This window comes from Equus caballus, chromosome 1 (assembly GCF_041296265.1).
Source record: "Equus caballus isolate H_3958 breed thoroughbred chromosome 1, TB-T2T, whole genome shotgun sequence".
In the NCBI taxonomy this organism is placed as follows: domain Eukaryota; kingdom Metazoa; phylum Chordata; class Mammalia; order Perissodactyla; family Equidae; genus Equus; species Equus caballus.
The window spans coordinates 66,075,154-66,086,537 of NC_091684.1; the positions used below are offsets into that span (position 1 = coordinate 66,075,154).

General features: G+C 43.1%; 1 pseudogene; it reads right to left on the minus strand.

The window, feature by feature from the left end:
* Positions 1–7,244: 7,244 nt before the first annotated feature.
* LOC100073000 (intraflagellar transport protein 74 homolog pseudogene) lies at positions 7,245–9,272 on the minus strand (annotated as a pseudogene).
* Positions 9,273–11,384: the final 2,112 nt, after the last annotated feature.

An 11,384-nucleotide genomic window follows, 5' to 3' on the forward strand; every position in this document is an offset into this window, starting at 1 on the left:
GCTAATGGGCTAGGCAGTGGGGGATACAGAGCTGCAGGAATCGCCGCTGGTAGATCCCTCCCCAGCTCCGGAGCTCCTACCTCTATTAGAACCCAGGGCCTAAAGGTGCAGGGCCAGTGAGGCCACGCTGCTGGGGACTTGTCTGTCTCCCCCAGACTCCGAGTGCAGGAGGAAAGAAGCCAGGTTTGTTGACTCTTATAGGCTAACCCCCTCCTGTCGCCCCCTCCCTCCTGCTGACACTTTGGAGACTTTCAGTAATTGTCAGCTGAATGAATAATGACAGAGGGAGACAGACATGTTAATAGCTCACAGTAATTCAGGCAGAATGGAGTAAGGGCTAAATGGTGGAGTGACTCATTATTGCTGACGGGGAAGGAAGAGGGGCAAAGGCATCCATCCTCTCTCCCCTGCTCTGTCAAAGCAGAGACCAAGCTCTTCCCCGCTCCCGTCTCTCTAACATTTGGAAGAGAGCAGAACAGAATATGTATAGTTTAAAGAAAAGAATAATTCCAAAGCAAATGCCCCCTCTCCTGCCCCCACCCCCAGGGTTAGAAAGAGAACCTTTCAGAACCCCAGAAGCCTCCTGTGCTCCCCTCTGTGACAGCCCGTCACCCCATCTCTTCCCCTCTTCCAACCTCTGTCCTGAATCTGGTGGGAACCATTTTCTTGCTTTTCTTTGTAGTTTGGCCATGAATGTGTATGTCACTAGGCACCACATGATCTAGAGTTGCCTGGTTTTGAATTTTCTGTGACTGCGTGTTTTCTTCTGTGGCTTGCTTCTTTTGTGCAACATGACTTTTTGGAGTTTGGCTCATGTCGGTACTCATGGTGGTAGTTCACTTTTTCTCACTGCTACATGGTGATCCTATTGTGTAAACAGCCCCAATTTACTTAGCCATTCTCCTATCCATGGTTATTAGGACTGTGTCCAATCTTTGGTGATTACCAATAATGCTGCTGCACGTGACTCCTAACACATGTAAATGAATCTCTAATATATTAAGGGGAGTTGCTGGGTCATGGGGTATGCCATTTTAACTTTACCAGGTAATGCCTAACTGTTTTATGAAGTGTTTGCACCTGCTTCCAGGCATTCTCACCTGGAGCTCATCTCACTCAATGGACCAGGGTGGTCTCTCTAAAACAGGCCTGTAAGACCAACTGAACTTCCTTGGTTTCATCAGGCTGAGAGTTTGGGGGAAGCTGAAGGCAAAATGGTTCAGAGAGGCCACCAAAGGAAATAAGCCCAAGGTTTATTGGCCACTTTGACAGTTTAGATTATGTTTTGCTGTGAGTGACAGAAACCTCACAATAACAGCAGATTAGACGTAATAAAAGTATACTGCTCTCCCACGTAAATGGAGACCACAGTTAGCCACCCAGGCTGCTACAGTGCTCCATGGTATAGATGCCTTCCATCTTGTTCCACTCTCCTCTGCACATGGCTTGAGCTGCTTCAACTCCCAAAAGGCTGCTTGAGCTCCAGCCATCACATCTATATTTTAGCCAACAAGAAGAAGAAAATAAAAAGAAAGTTTCACACTTTCTTTGAATACACTTTCAGAAAGTCACATAAGGCACTTGATTTTACATCCCAGTGGCCGGACTTAATCTCATGGATGTAACTAACTGCAAGTGATACTAGGAAATATAGTCTTTGTTCTTATTGCCCCTATGCCCAGCTAAAAGCTGGGAGTTCTATCATTGCCAAAGAAGAGAGCATGGATTTGTAGGACAATGAATAATCTCTGCCATAGATACTGTTGCTTAGAAGTGAATTTCTAAGCAGGTCTGCCTAATATCCTTGCTACACAAATAAACACACACATATGTATCCCACAACACAAAATGTTGGCAAGCAAAATACATATTTAACAGGGTCACATCCTTAAACATTGCAAGTTATACTGTCTGTTCACCTAGGAAACTGTGGTGCCCACATGGCCAGTTTTAGCATAAGTTTTTTTTCCCCCAGTTATAGTCTTCTTTTTTTTTCCTGCTTTTTCTCCCCAAATCCCCCCAACTATGTAAAATATACATAGTTGTATATTTTAGTTGTGGGTCCTTCCAGTTGTGGCATGAGGGACACCACCTCAGCCTGGCCTGATCAGTGGTGCCATGTCTGTGCCCAGGATCTGAACCGGCGAAACCCTGGGCCACCGAAGCAGAGTGCGAGAACTTAACCACTCAGCCACGGGGCTGGCCCCATATGCTCATTCTTGATTGCAGCACTTTCCAACAAGTATTCAGCACTTGTCACTGGCACCTATCATGTGCTGGGCATTATGTGGCATGGCTGTGTCCCTGTCCCACTGCCCAGCTAGATCTGGATATGTTGGTGGAAGGAATTGTGTCTCTCTTTTTAAAAAAATTTAAAAATTATTATTATTTTAATTGTACTAAAATATTCATTACATAAAATTTACCATCTTAATCACTTTTAAGTATATAGTTCAATAGTGTTAAGTATTTTCACATTGTTGTGCAACCAATTGCCAGAATTCTTTTCATCTTGCAAAACTGAAACTCTGTACCCATTAAAGAACATCTCCCCAGGCCCCACCCCTTGGCCACTGCCCTTCTGCTTTCCATCTGTATGAATCTGACTGCTCTACATACATCTTATCAGTGGAATCATACAGTGTTTGTCTTTTTTGTGACTGAGTTACTTCACTTAGTATAATGTCCTCAAGGTTCATCCATGTTGTAGTGTATGTCAGAATTTCTTTCCACAGGGCTGGCCTAGTGGTGTAGTGGTTAAGGTCGCATGCTGCACTTCTGCGGGCTGGGGTTTGTGGGTTTGTATCCCGGGCACAGACCTGCACATCGCTCATCAAGCCAAGCTGCAGCAGCATCTCATATACAAAATAGAGGAAGACTGGCAGAGATGTTAGCTCAGCGACAATCTTCCTCACCAATAATAATAATAATAATAATAATAATAATAATAATAATTTCCTGCCTTTTTAAGACTGAATAATAGTCCATTGTATGTAAATACCACATTTTGTTTATTCATTCAATCCGTCCATGGGCACATAGGTGGCTTCCACCTTTGGCTATTGTGAATAATGTTGCTATAAACATGAGTGTCCAAATATCTCTTTGAGACCCTGCTTTCAATTCTTTGGGGTATATGCCCAGAAGTAGAATTGCTGGATCATATGGTAATACTATGTGTAATATTTTGAGGACCCTTCACACTGTTTTGCACAGTGGCAGCACCATTTTACATTCCTACCAACTGTGCACAATGGTTCCCATGTCTCCAGATCCTTGCCAACACGTCATTTTCTGGGGGTTTTTTTTGCTTTTTGTGTTTTTTTAATAGTAGTCATCCTATTGGATGGGAGGTAGGTAACTTTTTTTTTAAAGAAAAGTTTTATTTATTTTATTATATTTTTTTCAGGAAGATTAGCCCTGAGCTAACATCTGCTGTCAATCCTCTCTTTTTGCTGAGGAAGACTGGCCCTGAGCTCACATCCATGCCCATCTTCCTCTATTTTATATGTGGGATGCCTGTCACAGCATGGTGTGCCAAGCAGTGCCACGTCCGCACCCAGGATTCAAACCGGTGAACCCTGGGCTGTGGAAGCAGAACGTGCGAACTTAACCGCTACGCCACCAGGCCAGCCCCTGAGGTAGGTAACTTTTAAAAAATTCCTACTAAATGAGCCCAGACCCTGGCATATCAGAGTGTTTATGGAGTGAATGAATGAATGAATGAATTCGACCACAAGTGAATGAATTATTTTTTCTCCAGGATTTCTTCCATGAATAGTCTCCAATAGGCTGATGTCTTGTCCAAGGTCAAGAGCCTGAATTTGAATAGTTTGACTGCAAGACCGCAAACTCTCTACAAAACGGTAGCTTTCCTCTGACCCCCAAGGGGTTTGTTCCTGCTTGCCAGGCCCCAAAGACCCATCCTCAGTCTTGGTGAGCAGCTTCTGGGGGTGGGAGGGAGGCAGCCCCTTCCTAGAATCACTTCTCCAACCTGGCTCCACCCTGGGCAAGGCAAACAAGTCTAGGAGAAAGAAACCCATTGCATGCAAAATCCAAGGATACTCAAGCCCCTCCAGCCTACCAGGGGTGCTCTGGGGGCCGAGGAAGGACAGGAGACCAGCCAGCTCGCCCTTCCTACCCACAGTGCTCAGTGGGGCAGAGTGGGTCATATTTTGGCAAGATTCCCAGGCCAACTTGAAAGCTGAAACAAGTGGCTGCTACTGCTACGTGAGAACTCCTCCGGAAGCCTGCAGTCTTATACCCGGCTGACTCACTTCCTCACCTTAATTCTCCTCTAATGCCTTTCCTTTCTCTGCAGCCTTAGTCCTCGCACTGCTGTCTGCGTGTGGAATGTTTGGTGAAGCTGCACAGGTGGGTCGGTTGAGCTGTCTACCTAGATACTATAAACATGACCATGACTGAGGATAGAGGATGTTGGGGGAGGGAGTTGGGCACAAAAATAAAGCCAGGTTTGTCTGCTGGCTCTGAAGTGCATCCTAATTCCCTCAGCCAGTTTGATCTCTGCAAGCCTGAGCACAAGTCATCACCTCCAGGCAGGAGTCCCAAGGGGTGGAGCAAGGGCTGGTGGAGGATGGAGCAGAGGATGGAGAGGAGCAGAGGAAAGGGTGGGGAGCCATGGCTGCTTTGAGTTCTAGGGACTTCCAGCCCATGCCACCTTCCCTGGGGAACAGGGCTGCATCCTGGAAGGTCAAGTTTAAAGGTCGTGTTATGTGTGCTGGTTTCCTGGATGAGTCTAAGGAGGTTTCACTATTAGTCTGTGTAGGGGAGGAAGACATTTCCTCTACCTGCTCTGGGTCCTTCTGGCGGGAGAACGAATTAAATTCACCTGAGACAGAATAACAGGAGAAAATTAAACAAAGCTTTATAATATGTATACATGGGAGAGGCTCAGGCAAACTGAGCAACTCGCCAAAATGGCTGAAGCCACCACCTTAAATATCATCTTCAGCCAAAAACAAAGGAGGATGTTGGGGGAGGAGGGGGAGTCAGTTATGGGAGGTTACCAGAAAAGTACACTAAACAGGGGTAAGATTATTATGCAGATTTAAGTCCTTGCCTTCCACATTGATAAGAGTTTCTAGAGATAAGGTTATCCCCCCTTCTTCCTGGTACAGAGAGGGAGACACCTTTATAGATGGAGGTTTCCTTTACAATGTAAATGTCTCTTATCAAAGGGTAAGTAAATTACACTTCTCAGTTTCTTTCCTGTCTGCAGTTTCTAAAAGTAATCAGCCCAAAATAATCCTCATGCCAAAGAGACATATCTTGGGGTGGCCAGTTCCAGGCCCCCACACCTGCCTATTTCTGGAAGTTGTGCAGTTCTTCAACTCTTTCTTTCCCTGTCTGCAACTAAACTTTTCTTTTAGGATTCAGATTTTTGGTCCATATCTCCTTAGCATTGCTTCCTGTGTCTGCCTGCCTCAGCTTGTACATTCTAAGATAGAAATCAGGGCAAAGTTTTAATTTTTATAAAAGTTATTCATTAATAAATCTCCAAGAGTCAAATAATGGTGCAAGACTTATGAAAAAGAGCTGTTTTCTTCTCCCTAATCAGAGGTATCCTCCTTCAATATTTTTTTCTTTTATTTTTTTTATGGTTAGGAAGATTGGCCCTGAGCTAACAGCTGTTGCCAATCTTCCTCTTTTTGCCTGAGGAAGACTGTTACCAAGCTAACATCTGTGGCAATACTCCTCCACCTTGCATGTGGAACGCTGCCACAGCATGGCTGGATGAGTGTTGTGTGGGTCCAAGCCAGGGATCTAAACCTGTGAACACCAGGCTGCAAAAGCAGAGAGTGCAAACTCAACCATTACACCACCAGGCCAGCACCCCCCACATCAATTTTTATGGCTTATTCTTTTTGCATTTACCACAATACTCTAAGTTATATTGTTTTTACTATTTCATGATTTTTCGGTTTTAGGTACTATATATTGTCTTCCCCACTCCAACAGCTCATTCACTCTTCCTGGCTCCCATCCTCCTGATATAGCCATATAATGGTTCAGTTAGAGCAACATGGATGTTTACATCATTGCACTAGGTAAACACCATTCTCATGTGTTTACACCGTAAGCACATTACTTCTCTTTTCATGCACAAGTTTTTATTTTCCCTGGAGTTAATAATTATCCCCTCCTCCCCATTCACTTAGTTTTCTTTGTACTCAGTGCCAAACTCTTCCAGCTGTTGAAATCTCCCCTCAGAACATTCAGATGATGTTCTACCAATTTAGTTTTCTTGAAGATCTCTCTCCTAGAGCTTTCTGACCTCATCCATTTAGGCCGGTTGCCAGCCAGGCCTGTTGCGTTGCTTTCATCCTTCAGTCTCCCCTCCCCTCTCTCCTGTGTCATCTTCCTGTTTCCTGTTGTCTGTTCTTTTCTTTGCTTACTACCTTATTTAATTTTTTAATCCTAAATGACTCAAGATGTCTTGTTCTTTTTTTTTTTCCTTTTTCTCCCAAAGCCCCCCGGTACATAGTTGTGTATTTTTAGTTGTGGGTCCTTCTAGTTGTGGCACGTGGGATGCCCCCTCAGCATGGCTTGATGAGCACTGCCATGTTGGCACCCAGGATCCAAACTGGCAAAACCCCGGGCTGCTGAAGCAGAGCATGCGAACTTAACCACTAGGCCACAGGGCTGACCCTAAGATGTCTTTTTCTACTTTCAAACTTGATGGATAATTTGGTTGGGTGTGAAATTTAAGTTGGGGATAATTTTCCTCCAGAATTTTGAAAGCACTGCTTTAGCATGGTCTGCCTTTCGGTGCTTCTGTGGGGCGCACAGGCTGCCCTGGTTCCTGGCCAGCCTCTTCCCTTTGGGAGACAGAGCACCTTCCTTTGGTCAGCGTGTCTGCATCACAGCAATTTCTCTCTGTGCGGGTTCTTCTCACCCACTGCGTGCAGCCCTCCGTGCGCTTTTAATCTGGATGTGCACAGCCTTCAGTTTTGGAAAATTTCTTCAAAAATTTCTTTGATCATTTCCTCCACTCCATTTTCTCTGTGTGTGTGTGTTTTTTTCCTGGTATTTAGAAGGTGGGCCTTCTGGATTAGTCCTCTAATTTTCTCATCTAATCTCTCCAGTTTTTCATGTCTGTGTTTTTGTACAACTTTCTGGGAGATTTCCTCAACTTTGTCTTCCATTACTTCTACTGAGTGTTTTATTTCTGATATTTTTAATTTTTAAGAGCTCCTCTTTGCTTTTTGAATGTTGTCTTTTTTTTTTTGCTTTTTAAAAGGCAAGCTATTTATTGAACTATTATATTATTTAAAACATCGCTCATCAGAGGCCACAAAAATTATAGCATTCAAAAACTGTAAGTAAACTCTTCAAGCGTAAGCCATTTTTTTGCAGTCTGTACAAAGTTTAGCAGCAAGAGGATACTGCTACAGCAACTTGCAGTTGGTTCAGACTCAGGTTCTGCTCATGCTACGCAGAGCTTCCACAATGGTTTTATTGTACTCTGCAATCTGCTTGGTCACATTCTTCATAATTGGCCGGTAATCACTCTCTTGACTCTTGGTTGCTATGAATTCTTTCATCACAAAATTATTTTGCTCATGGTGTTGCCACTTCCTCTGCAAATTTGTAAGCTGAGACTGCGTCTCATTTTCTTGCAATTGTGTTTTTAGTGCCTCATATTCTATGTTTAGCTTCTCCATTAATTTCTTAAAGGCATTTCTGCGGGTCAATAATACTGTTCTCTCCTGATGTAATTTCTTTTTCTTTTCTTCACCTGATGATTTTAAAGCTGGCAAATCATTATACGTCTCCAGATCAGTTGTCATTTGCTTAATTTTGCTTTTCAGAGACTGTTGTTCCTCAGTCATCTTACTTTCCAGAAGTTCCATTTTCTGTAGATCCAACTGTAGACGCTGACTATCCGAAGTCAAATTCCTAGCTGTACTTTGTGATTTCTGCATCTCAGTAGATTTAAAATTGAGATCATCCTGCATCATCTTCAGCTCTTGATTGGTGATAGAGGATATCTGTTTCATACGATTTATATTTCGACTACAGTGCTCCAGAAGGGCGATGATGTGGGCTTCTACTGTGCCTTCCGTGCCAGCTCCTGATTCTTAGTTTCCTCAAAAGTCTCAATAAAAGTGTCCATACTTTCCTTCCTTTCTTTGAGCTCTTTGTACTTCTGATTCATTTCACCTTGGTGTTCTTCTAAATCCATGTCAAGCTGTCTAATTTCTTCATTAAATTGATTTATTTTTTCTCTTATATCTGTTAACTGTCACTCCACGCTGGCTATTTCCTGATTATCTTCTTTAACCTGCTTAAGTAATCTCTCTCTCTCTTCCATCGGAGATCCCATGCTTTTGTCTTCCGCAATCATTTGATCTCGATGGGACTCCAACTCATAAAGCTTTTCATGCAGCAATACAGCCTCCTGTTTTACCTGGGAGTGTGCTATTTCAGCTTCCAGACTCTCTTTTTTCATGTTCAGTGAATCTAGTTGTTGCTGAAGTGTATCTAGTTCCTGCAACAATTTTTCATTTGTTGTTTTCATCTCCATGTATTTGACTTGCTTTTCAGGAGACATATTTTTGATAATGCCATCTGCTGCTTGTTTTTCCTGTTCAATTTCTTCTTCTACACTTCTAATATGTTTTTCCTTCGCTTGTCTTTCAGTAAATATGATATCCATACTTTGTGTTTCTTGATCATTTTGAGCTTTAAGCATGTTGTAATCATTCATTACTTCTTCCATTTCAGTATTGGTATTAAGTTTATCTACCAACATGTTGTAGTCTGCTATTTGTCCTTGGAACTCTTTGATTTCAACAGCTAAAGTCTCAGCTCTCTTTTCATATGACAAATATACTGAATTCTCTTGATTGTACATTTCTATTTCTTTCTGAAGTTTATTAATTTCTGTTGTAAGTTCACTTATTTTACTTCGAAGAAGCCCAAGATAGTAAGATTTGTCTAATATTTGCCTCTGGGGACCTTTCATCCCAGTTTTCATTCCACTCAAACCTTGCTGTGTTACAGGACGATCAGCAACTTTGATTTGAGAAGACAGAACTCCTCCTGTTCCTATGGGACCACTACGAGAGCCTGGTCTTGCTGTTCCAGGGGGCATTCCAGTTGCCACTCGAATATTTCCTGATGGAGGTCGTACTCCAGAAGGAGGCCTTCCTGTCAACCCAATTCCACCTCGTGACACAGGGCGAGCTGCTGAAGGTTTGTGATTACTGGCCATTGTTTACTTTACCCACTCTTCTTTGGCCGGTGGTGTAGGTTGCAGGAGGGAAGCGAGCCAGAGCTTGGTGTCGGGCCTCGGCAGTTGGGACGCACACGGTCTGCCTGAATGTTGTCTTTTTAAAAAACAATAATATGGTGTCCTTGTTTCAGGTTTGTATGTACATGTATATAATATCTATATAAAATATGTCTATATATGTATTACATATACATTTAATAGTGTTGTGTTCCTGTTTTAGCAATGCATTATATTTTTTAAATCTCTTTAAGGGTATTAATGATAAACTTTTTGTTTTGTTTTTACATTTTTCTTCTCCCTGCATGAGCCATCTCCTCCAGGTTTCTCTTCTCAGCCTGTGCCTTCCATGTTCGAGGCTTCTGTCAGATGGCTCACGATGTTGGTTTACTGAATGGGGGCACTAAAAAGCTGATGGGAAACTGAGCACACGGCAGAGCTTTCTGACTATGAGCTTCACTGCAGGATGGTCTGGCTGAGCCATTTCCTTGCTGAACCCCTGTTATCAGCATCCTTAGATCTTTTTCCTTGGACTAGTCAGACCCCCCAAAATAGGCTCTTCCGTGGATCACCTGGAGTGACAGTGTCCTGGCCACTGAGTGAATGAAGTAGACTGGGGCTCCAAGCTGTCTGGAACATTTGCGTCACCCCATGCTTTAAGTACACAGCCCCATTACTAGCCTCATCACTACCTCCTAATCTAGATAGCCTCTGGTTTACTTTCTCCTGAGAATAAACTTTTAGTCTTCCACTAATTGTCTAGATAGTAGAATATGAGAGGGCATTTGGGGTATCTAATTTCTTCTTAAATTTTTAATAAATTCTCTTGTTCTTAGCCCCACCTTCAGCCCTAACTTTGGTGACACTGATTCCTAAGCATTCTGGAAATGACATGAAGTAAATCTACTTGCTTTTAGCTTCTTCCCCTGCCAATTTAGGATTCAGCTGTCTGGATCTGCTAAATTAGTTACCACTTGTTCCGTTGTTTTCCAGCTTCCAAAATTGTGTAGTTATTGTTGTATTGTCATCTCCATTCCCATTCCTAAGGCATGGCCATTTCTGCATGTGTATGGCCTTCTGGGCCTCGTCTGAGAGCCTCAGGTCTTCACCACGGTCTCTGCACTCCGGCTGGAGCCAAACTCCCCCTGTCCCAGCAGTGACACCCCAACTCAGCTGTCTAACTGCAGAGGCTGCTCTCTGCTCTGCTTCCAGAGTCCTGCCCTGTGCGGCGGGTGGTTTAGGAGTCAGCCAAGCCTCAAGGGGAGTTCTGAAATAATCAACTTTATTGATTTAAAATACAACATATTGATTTACTTACAATGAAATTCACTCATTTTAAGAGTTCAGTTCAATGACTTTTGACAAATGTAAACAGGTGTGTAATCATCACCACAAACAAAATATAGAATATTTCCATCACCTCAAAAAGCTTCCTTGTGCCCTCACAGGGAGTTTTAGTGTAGATTTTTTGGGCTCTTTCTCTGCATCTCCTGCCCCTGCCCCCAAATCCCAGTGGCGTTGGCAGCCGTGCACTCCAGGCTGTTTTTCCACACCTGACGAGACTGCCATCCTCTCCTCGGACACTAATTTCCATAGTTTAGAAAACATCCTCATGGGGAATGCTGAAGTAAACTTTCTCTTGGTGATCATAGACCTGCACTAGTTGGTGTCGCATATAAGGCAAAGAGTTATTTAATATATTTAGTCCAGCCTCTATCCTCGCTCACACAGGGGGCAGGGATGGATAAATGTGATACCAGCTGCTCCATCACACCTGTAATGAGAAGATTTTGCTTTTTCTATTTATTTTTTTAAAGAATTAAGTCACAATGATAGAGTAATTATCATACTTTTTTTTTTTTTTTTTGCTGAGGAAGATTTACCCTGAGCTAACATCTGTTGCCAAGCTTCCTCTTTTTATATGTGAGCCACCACCACAGCATGGCCACTGATGTGTGGTGTAGGTCTGTGCCCGGGAACTGAACCCAGGCTGCCAAAGCAGAGTGTGCCAAACTTAACCACTAGGCCACTGGGGCTGGCCCTGGAATGAGAAGTTTTAACTTACACGTTATACATCTTTTTAATATGCTAGCTAAAACAGAGAACATGCAGGAAACAGCTAGCCGAA